The following is a 9,454-nucleotide window of genomic DNA, read 5'->3' as shown; positions in this document are numbered from 1 at the left end:
CTTATTATATGTGAACTAAAGAGTACAAGGTTTACACAACATGGTGTCAGAAGCTCGGATAACTTAGTAAGAACTTAAGAAGAAAAAAAAAAAGAAGAAAGACGACAGAATGGGAGACGAAGCAGCCCCGTTGCCGTCGCTGCCACAGCTGGCTCCGCCAGGCAGGTTCGACTTCAATAACATTAATGACTGGCCGAGATGGATGAAGCGATTTGAACGCTATAGAATAGCGTCGGGATTGGATAAACAGTCAGAAGAATTCCAAGTAAATGCCTTCATGTATGCGGCGGGAGACGACGCCGAAGACATATTGTGTTTTGCCACTCACAGAGGAACAGAAAAAGAAATACAAGGACATCACGGATGCTTTCAACGCACATTGTGTCAGTAATAGGAACGTCTGAAAGCAGAGTTAATTTCCCCGCGGGTGTTAGCCCCGTACTCACCTACAGCAGAGACGTGCGTATCGGCCGATGCCTCGTCCTACAGTATCGGAGGCATTCTGACGCAGCAACAGACAGATGGATTATGGAAGCCGGTCGTGTTCATCTCTAGGAGCCTCTCAAGCCCAGAGAAGAATTATGCCCAAATAGAGAAGGAGGCGTTGGCAGCCACATGGGCATGTGAGCGGTTGTCATCCTACCTTCTAGGGGTCAGATTCAGGCTAGAAACTGATCATAAGCCACTATTGCCATTGCTGAGTAACAAAGCACTAGATGAGCTCCCATCCAGAGTTCTGAGGTTTCGGCTGAGACTGATGAGATTCACATACGGTATTGTACATGTGCCCGGTAAGCGCTTGATCACAGCAGACAAATTGTCGAGAGCTCCTGTCAAACACACATTCACACAAGAAGAAATGGACAGGGAAACAGAAGTCAAAGTGTTCGTGGATGCAGTTGTACAAAGCCTCCCAGCCACAGAAGCTAGGAAGAGGAGCATACAGGAGAAACAGAGTGTTGACCCTGTCTGTGCAAAGCTCATCAGATACTGCAAGACAGGTTGGCCTGAGAAGCATGACCTCCCACCGGAGTTGGGGGCATACTGGCCAGAAAGAGAGAACCTCACACTGGCTGGTGAGCTACTGCTGCGTGGTCAGAGGATCGTGATTCCCCAATGCAGCAGACAGGAGGTGCTTAATGACCTGCATGCTGGACATCAAGGAGTTTAAGTGCAGAGCAAGAGCACGCCAGTCAGTCTGGTGGCCCGGACTGTCGGTACACATCAATCAGCTGGTGGAAAAGTGTGACACATGTTCACAACACAGGGCAGAACGCAGAGAGCCCGTGGTCCCGACACCAGTGCAAGAAAGGCCCTGGCAGCGGGTCGCTACAGACTTGTTCTTCTGGGAGAAAAATACTTATATTGTGATTGTGGACTTTTTCTCACGCTACAGAGGTTGCCCATCTTAAAGTAGCTTCAGCTGAGACAGTCGTGGCTGCACTGAAGGACGTATTCAGCCGTAACGGGACCCTACAGACCCTGGTTTCGGACAATGGGCCCCAATACAGTGGGTTACCCTTCCAGAATTTTGCTATTGAGTATGGTTTCACCCATGTGACCAGCAGTCCACGGTATCCGCAGGCCAGAGAGGCTGAGCGGGCCGTGGCTACAGTGAAAGGACTGTGGAAAGGAGGAGGCGACAAGGCAAAGGCGCTGTTGGCGTACCACGCCACGCCCCTGGAGAGCGGTTATTCCCCTGCACAACTCCTCATGGGGAGACAGATTCGCTCCAACATACCACAACTCCCAAAGACTCTACTCCCTCGCTGGCCGAACATCAGAGACTTCAGGAAGTCGGAGATGCAGGCAAAAGAGGCTCAACAACGTCGCTACAATCTGCGTCACGGAGCCCGTCGCTTACCTACGCTGCAGTGTGGCCAAAATGTGTGGCTCCCCAAAGAGAATAGAGGAGGGACTGTCATACAGCAGGCAACAACGCCCAGGTCATACATCGTACAGACGGACGAAGGACAGTTGAGGAGAAATCGTGCTCACCTGCGCACTCTTCCGCAACCTGCTCCACAGACAACAACACCTGAGGTACCTGAGCCAACCGTGGAACAAGGTAACTCAGAGACACACACATACCAACAACCAGCTCAAAGTGCCAGTGACATTAGAAATGACAGACATTCTGATAACACTAAAGTGCCCTATGTGACCTCCTCTGGCAGAGTGTCACGTCCTCCAGTTAGACTGGATATGTGAGAGACTGGGGGGGGGGGGGGGTGAATGACTGTTCATGAAGAAAAAAGAAAAAACAAGAATGACCAAAGTCATAATAAAGCCGCATACGGCAGGGTTTTTTGGGCCCAATCTTTTCATAGACCTGATTACTTGTTTTTTGGATTGCTTGTTTCTCTCGCAAACCTGATTACCAGATTAACGCTGTAATGTTTTTTATATAAGTGGTGGCAACATTTTGTGACACCACACGGGTCTTCCCAACAATAGCTAAGATTGAAGTCAGTGTGAACATGGCCAAATAATAACGTAATAGCCAATAGGTCTAATGAAGCACGCTAGCATTTGCAGGGGTAGACATTAAGGGAAATTTGCCACTGGCAGGCAAAACCATTGCCACCACTGGCCCAGGGCATTCGTCAAGTATCGATCCCATAATAAGGAAAATTAATGAATTTGATCCTTAAAGCCCTAAAGCATGTTCATTATACAAATAATTGTATGATAATCATTCTGAAAGTAACAGTGGTTCTCAACCTTTTCAGGCCGTGACCCCCCAAAATGATCATAATTGAACTGGGGACCCCGCACCCTCTTGGAATTATATATTTTTTTTACTCTGTTCCACAGATAAATATTGTGAAAATAGCTGATCTACAAGCTTGTAGATCAGCTATTTGTTTTAAATAGTATAGTTTGTTTATTACTTGTGATGCAGTAATGGTCTTTTTTCTTTTCCTTCTTTTGTTTTTAAGGTTTTAAAAGTCCTTAAACTGTCACTTTACTGTCATCTGGGTGTCAAGTTCACCCACAGGTTCAGTTCAGGTTCAAATGATTGGACAACTCAGTTTATGAAAACTCAAACTTTTTATTCCAACTTTAGTTTTGTTGGCTTCTTTTGTTGTTTGAGCTTCAAATCATCAGGTCGTAAACCTTCGAGATAAAAGAAACAGAAGAAAAATTACTAACATTGCCATTTCAAAACAGAAAAATAAACATCTTTCAAACTTTTAAACCATGTTTACAATTTCAAAGTGTTGTAATAAGTTCGTTACTAAGTAGTAAACTACCAAACATTTACTTTTAAATCATTTCTAAGTAATGTTTCTAATTTCAAACATTCGTTGGAATTAGTGTGTTATTAAATAGTAATTGACAAAACATTTACTCGAACATCGTTACTTTTACTTATTTAAATTAATTATTAACTGTTTTAAACTTCAATGCAAAATTAAACCTGTTTAAATGAATTAAACATTCAATTGTTCTTAAACTCAGTAAATTATTTCTTTAACATAAAGTCCATTTTAGACTTTTAAATGTTTAGGCATTTTAAGTTTTTAAAATTAAATCAAGTCTTTGAATCCACTTTTTAAACATTAAATTATACTTTTAAACATGAATTAAAGTTAACTTTTAAACAAACATTTTAAACTCTTTAGAGAGACCATTTAAGTTCTAAAGAGATAATTGAAGCTCGTTAAATAATGAACACAGCTGATCTGAGCTTGTGAATCAGCATTTTCCTACTCCTCCTTATAAACTTTGAAATAAAGTCCTTTTAACATTAGCTTTTGACATTAAACTTCAGCTCTTAACTTCAAGCTTTTAACATTAGCTTCATTTGTAGTTTTAAACAATTATTTTAACTTTAACTTAATATTTCAAAACATTTGCCAATCATCCCTTTAAACTTTACTTTTCAGCAAATAAGAGTAAATAAATTCTTCAAACATTTGAAAACAATGCTGTGCTGCTGTACTACAATAAGGCTCTGAAGCCAAACAAACTTTAGCAGTTGCACCAAACATTTAAGCAGCACTTAAAAACAGCAAAAGGAGATTGAAACATTACAGACCATTGGCATGTCGAACCCAAACACAGTGTGTGGAACTTGAAGTGGTTTGGAGCTTCTTTGGAGTTGGTTTGAGCTCTTCTCCCTCCAATGTTGTTTCCTCAACTGAGCACCTCCAGCTTCTTTTCTGCTGCTTGCCATGAGCCGACACCCAATCTCTAATGAGCCGACACCCAAAGGCCTGTGTAGGGGCAGCCATCTTGGATGTCCCAAAGGCCATTGGCAGCCATCTTGGATGTCCCTTTTTCCCAGATATGGTTTCAGAGCTTTCTCTCAGTTTTGGCTCGACACTGGGGACCCCCCCAAAAAGCATGTTGGGAGCCCCCTGGGGATCCCGACCCACAGGTTGAGAAGCACTGATTTAGAGCCTGAAGTGTATCATCAGTGTTGCCAGATTTTGTGAGAGAAATAAGCAACCAGGTCTATGAAAACGGGTCTATGAAAGCGACTTTACGCCACATGAGCACTTTAAACCTATATGCATCGCCTATTTGAGAAAATAGCCGATGCATCTTTGAGGTCCATTATCTCTGGTCCATAGCGTTATAAGGAGTTGGAGAACTCCTAACACTAGTATGGACCAGAGCTAAGGGGTCCATGACATGAAAATATTTGAGAACCACTGTTGGTTTAAATGAGAATTAAAACATGTGGAAGCAAGCCCAAATACGCAACTACACTTTAGAAACAGGCCCAAAAAAGCCCAATATTTACAAGCACTAAACAAAAAAGGAAGCCCAAAGTAGCTTATAATAATCCGACATGGCAACGCTAATGATTTGCTGCGGTACAGCGGTGAAAAGTCGACCTACAAGCTCACAGTATGTCACAAATGCGACGTGTTGTGAGCTTTTAGATCGGCGATTTGTAGCAACATCCACAGGCAATCAAAAACATCAGAACGACTTATGGGATGCACTGCAGTCTGGTCGCACTCACCCTCAGAAAGTTGTGTTAGCGTATTAATGTAAATGAGGAGACGATGGATTTTGAAAAGCTAACGCTAGCTTTTAGGCTAGCTGGCATTACTGTCGGAAGGCTCACCTCCTTACAATTAATAATCAGTGGGATTATTATCCATATTATCCTGTTTCAGAACCAAGGAGTTGGAGATCTCTCTCCCCCTCTCTCCCATAATGTAGGTTTGACACAGCTGGACTGCACAGTGCGTGTTTGATGCACTGTTTACATTTAACATGATCGACGCACATAATAGTTATCGTGCTCGCTTTTAACTTATCTTATGCAAGCCAATTCTAGCGGTCTCGCCATTGTGGTTGAAACTTTATCTCCCTCTTTTTCGTCTCATACTGCTTTTCACTCTGGCAACTTATTTTTTTACGGGGCCAGGCTTCCAGCATGGACCCGTTTTGTTATTGGCATTATTACGGGGCCAGGCTTCCAGCATGGACCCGTTTTGTTATTGAGATTATTACGGGGCCAGGCTTCCAGCATGGACCCGTATTGTTATTGGCATTATTCCATTTCTTCTTCTTCTTCTGCCGTTTTTGCCAGTTCTGGCTGAACCGTGCAGTCGCTTTTTATGAAACTCGGCCATATCGTAGATGGTCATGAAAAACGATCAAAAAATAAATCTCACAATCTTTCGTCAAAAGGTGGCGCTATAGCACTCAGTTGAAAATGCCAACTTTGAACAGGTACAACTCATGCCCTGTTTGACCTACAGCCATGAAACTTCGATGCACACATGCGTCTCCTCATGCTGAACAACTTTCACACTCTGACTTTTGACCTCTGACCTTTAGATCTCCCACCATTTTGAATTATATGAAAAACAGTTAAAACCTATCTCCTCCTGGGATTTTTGAGTAATATGCACAAAACTTTTTACACATGAACTTTGGACCTATGCCAAAAAACGTTTGCAAAATATTTTCCATAAGTGAAAAAATGAAGCTTTAATGAGCCAATGAATATTGCAGTTTTATGACAATTATTCATCTGCCCCTAACACATACATGCAGACTTACCATTCTTTGAAACTTTGCAGAAATGTAAAGGGCCATTCCAAGTATCACTGAAACCAATCTTACTCCAATTGGTCAAACGGGGGCGCTATAGCAATTTTTTGAAAATGCAAACTTTAAACAGGCAAAAGTCATGCCTCGTTTGGCCGACAGCCATTAGACCAGCTTACACATGTGCCTTGACTAATGAGGAACACATCTATCACGTTGACCAGTAAGCACCGCCCTTAGATTGTCCGCAATCTTGAGCAGTTTGAAAAACACTTAAACCCAGGATTTTTCAGCTATTTGCGTGAAACTGTATGATCAGTGTGATCTCTTTTTTCAGAGGTTTGTCTGTTGGTCCAATAGCGTCCCGCTTAAGTGTATGTCTCACAACCTCAAGGTCACAGGTTCAAGCCTCACTTGGTGCAGACTTCATCTAAGTTGCATTTCACACAACATGACTATCAATGAATACATTTGCAATTGTTAAAGATAACATGAAATACTTAATTGAGTGTTTTTACATACTTCATTGTGAAAATAGCTGATCTACAATCTCACAACTTTTCAGATAGCAATGAGAGTATGTTTTTTCAATGTATAACATACTTCATTGTGAAAATAGCCGATTTACAATCTGACAACTTTTAATGGTTTGTGAGCTTGTAGATCGGCTACTTTCACTAGTTTTGCTTCTGAGGAGATGTACAATTTCTTCATTGGTAAATGGTTTGTGAACGAGTGATCTTAGTGTTAGTGAAACAGGGGCTTGGGTCATGACAGAAGGCAAGAGTTTGTGATCCTCAACAGACAATATCAGCCTGGACAAAGCTATAGCACTATAGGTAGTGTTGCAGCTACCCAATAGTGCCTCATGACCGCAAGGTTGCCGGTTCAAGCCTCACTTGATGCAGACTCATTTAAGTTGAATTGCAAAAAACATGACTCAATCTATTCCGTTTCCATGGCTCTCTCTCTCTCTCTCTTCAATCTATTCCGTTTCCATGTCTGTCTCTTCAATCTATTCCGTTTCCATGCCTCTGTCTCTTCAATCTATTCCGTTTCCATCTCCACCTCCACCTAAGGTGACTGTAAAGTTTTTGTATTTTTGTCTTCCTACATGTCTCTAGTTTATATTTTGGTATGATAACCCTTCCAATCTTGTAGCTTAATGGCAGTTATCACTACCTACCGGCTAATGTATCCGGTAGGAGACACAAAGTAGAATCTTTGTGTCTCCTACCGGAAATACACCCGGGCATCAAATTATTGTGACAAAAAACAAAATATATACATGTATTCAAGGCTTCATGGCGTGTGCAATTGATAACTTCTCAGATTTTTGGTGTTTGCAAAAAGACTGCTTTCCATAAGCTTGTAAAAGTTGACCCTCCTTCGGTCTAGGGTGGTCATAGCTGAATGGGTAGAGAGTCCCCCTGGGAAACGTAAAGGAGGAGTTCACCCAAAAAATGATTTATTTTCTATCAATTGCACACCCCATGAAGCCTTGAATACATGTATATATTTTGTTTTTTGTCGCAATAATTTGATGCCCGGGTGTATTTCCGGTAGGAGACACAAAGATTCTACTTTGTGTCTCCTACCGGATACATTAGCCGGTAGGTAGTGATAACTGCCATTAAGCTACAAGATTGGAAGGGTTATCATACCAAAATATAAACTAGAGACATGTAGGAAGACAAAAATACAAAAACTTTACGGTCACCTTAGGTGGTACCAAAATATGGCTTGGCCCCTGGACTATCTCTCTCTCTCTCTCTCTCTCTCTCTCTCTCTCTCTCTCTCTCTCTCTCTCTCTGAGGGGCGGCCATAGCTGAGTGGTTAGGGAGCCAGAGGCTCTGGTTGCCCCAGGTACGATTCCAGGCCAGGTCAGCAAATGTGTCGATGAAATGAAATGTGTCCCTGAGCAAGACTCTTAACCCCTAATTGCTCACAGGCCCTCATTGGAAACAAGACCGCAAGGACTTTCATGAACTGACCTGTTAAAGGAATTATCATTTCTCTTTCTCTCTCCTGGCCCCGTATTATCGCTGCTTGCAGCTATATTTCTGATTGGATCTCTTCTCCATTCGTCCCGCCCTAACAATTTCGTCTCGTCTAATTCGTTGACTAACGTGTCCATTACATTTTCGTCTCCCCATTGGCTTAAAAGGGGAGCTTAAAACGGGGGGGGTGTGATGGACAGCCAGGACAGCCAATGAGACTTAGGTGTCGACACTTTTGACTCAGGTGTCGACTAAGACTAGTGCTGTTTATAGAGCCGCGCTAGCGCCTGCGGCTAAAAATGGAAGAAGAAAAAGTATTGTGATGTTCTAAGAATGTAAATTGTTTCCTGAGAGAGGAAAAAAATAAATAAAAAAGAGAGAATAAAGATGATGTGATTTGCATGTGTTCATAATTTCAGTAAGAAATGCAAGACAAGAGTTTGGTTGAGATTTATTATTTGAAAATGTTATGCAAATAGTGGATGCCTGTTGTGGTGTAATACTAATACTTGAAAAAAAAATGATGTTTTGTTATTAACGGACTGGGAGATGTTGCTTACTAAAAGGGGAAGATGTCCTGTAAGGTATTTGCTCGTGTTCCTACACGGACATGTTTGTATGTTGCACACTTACTTCCTGCCTAACCTTCTAGTAAACAGTCAACTTAAACACACACTCTCCGTCTCTTATTAGATGTGAACTAAAGAGTACAAGGTTTACACAACAGCCACCATGTTTTTCACCAGAGCTCTGTGAAGTTGACATCCCATATGGCACAAATTAGAGCAGAAGAAGCACAAAAGAATGAGACCACTTTGGTTCGATTTGGAGTAACTAAATGTGGGGTTCAAGGCTCAGCAGCGCTCATACACATATAACTTAAAATATCTCAAAAATGATACTAGCACAAATTATAAAATTTACGGCACAATGTAGCACAAATCCATCACTAAAGAATGACACCATTTTTATTCATGTTTTTATCATATTTGGTGCCAACTTCACAGAGGTTTTCACCAGCGCTGATGTAAGAAGTAAAAATCCAATTTATTTATCCATAGATGTTTCAGAAAATCCTTTTGTAAAGAGTTTTAAGCTTGGAATGAAGCCAACCAGAGATGTGATGATTCATGGCCATAAAACATGTCATTCCGTTTTTTAAAAAACTTAAAAAAGACTGTGTACATGCTGTATTTTAAGACTGAAGGAACTACTTCTCCCACAAACCATTGCGCATGTGTTTCCATTTCTTCAACCAAAAATGATCATTTATGATTGATTGATTGATGTACTTTATTTAGTAAGACATGAGAACAACAGTACATGGAAGTACAAATTCACAATACAAGGTCTACTAAACTGGAAGAGTCAGACTCATTAAAGCACTGAGCTTGTTTCAAATGAGTTCCCCACGCACACAAATCATTATCTTG

The sequence above is a fragment of the Gymnoscopelus microlampas genome, assembly GCF_963454915.1.
Source record: "Gymnoscopelus microlampas genome assembly, chromosome: 5".
NCBI lineage: Eukaryota > Metazoa > Chordata > Actinopteri > Myctophiformes > Myctophidae > Gymnoscopelus > Gymnoscopelus microlampas.
The sequence above is the reverse complement of the archived record's forward strand: the minus strand, read 5'-3'. Positions refer to the sequence as shown.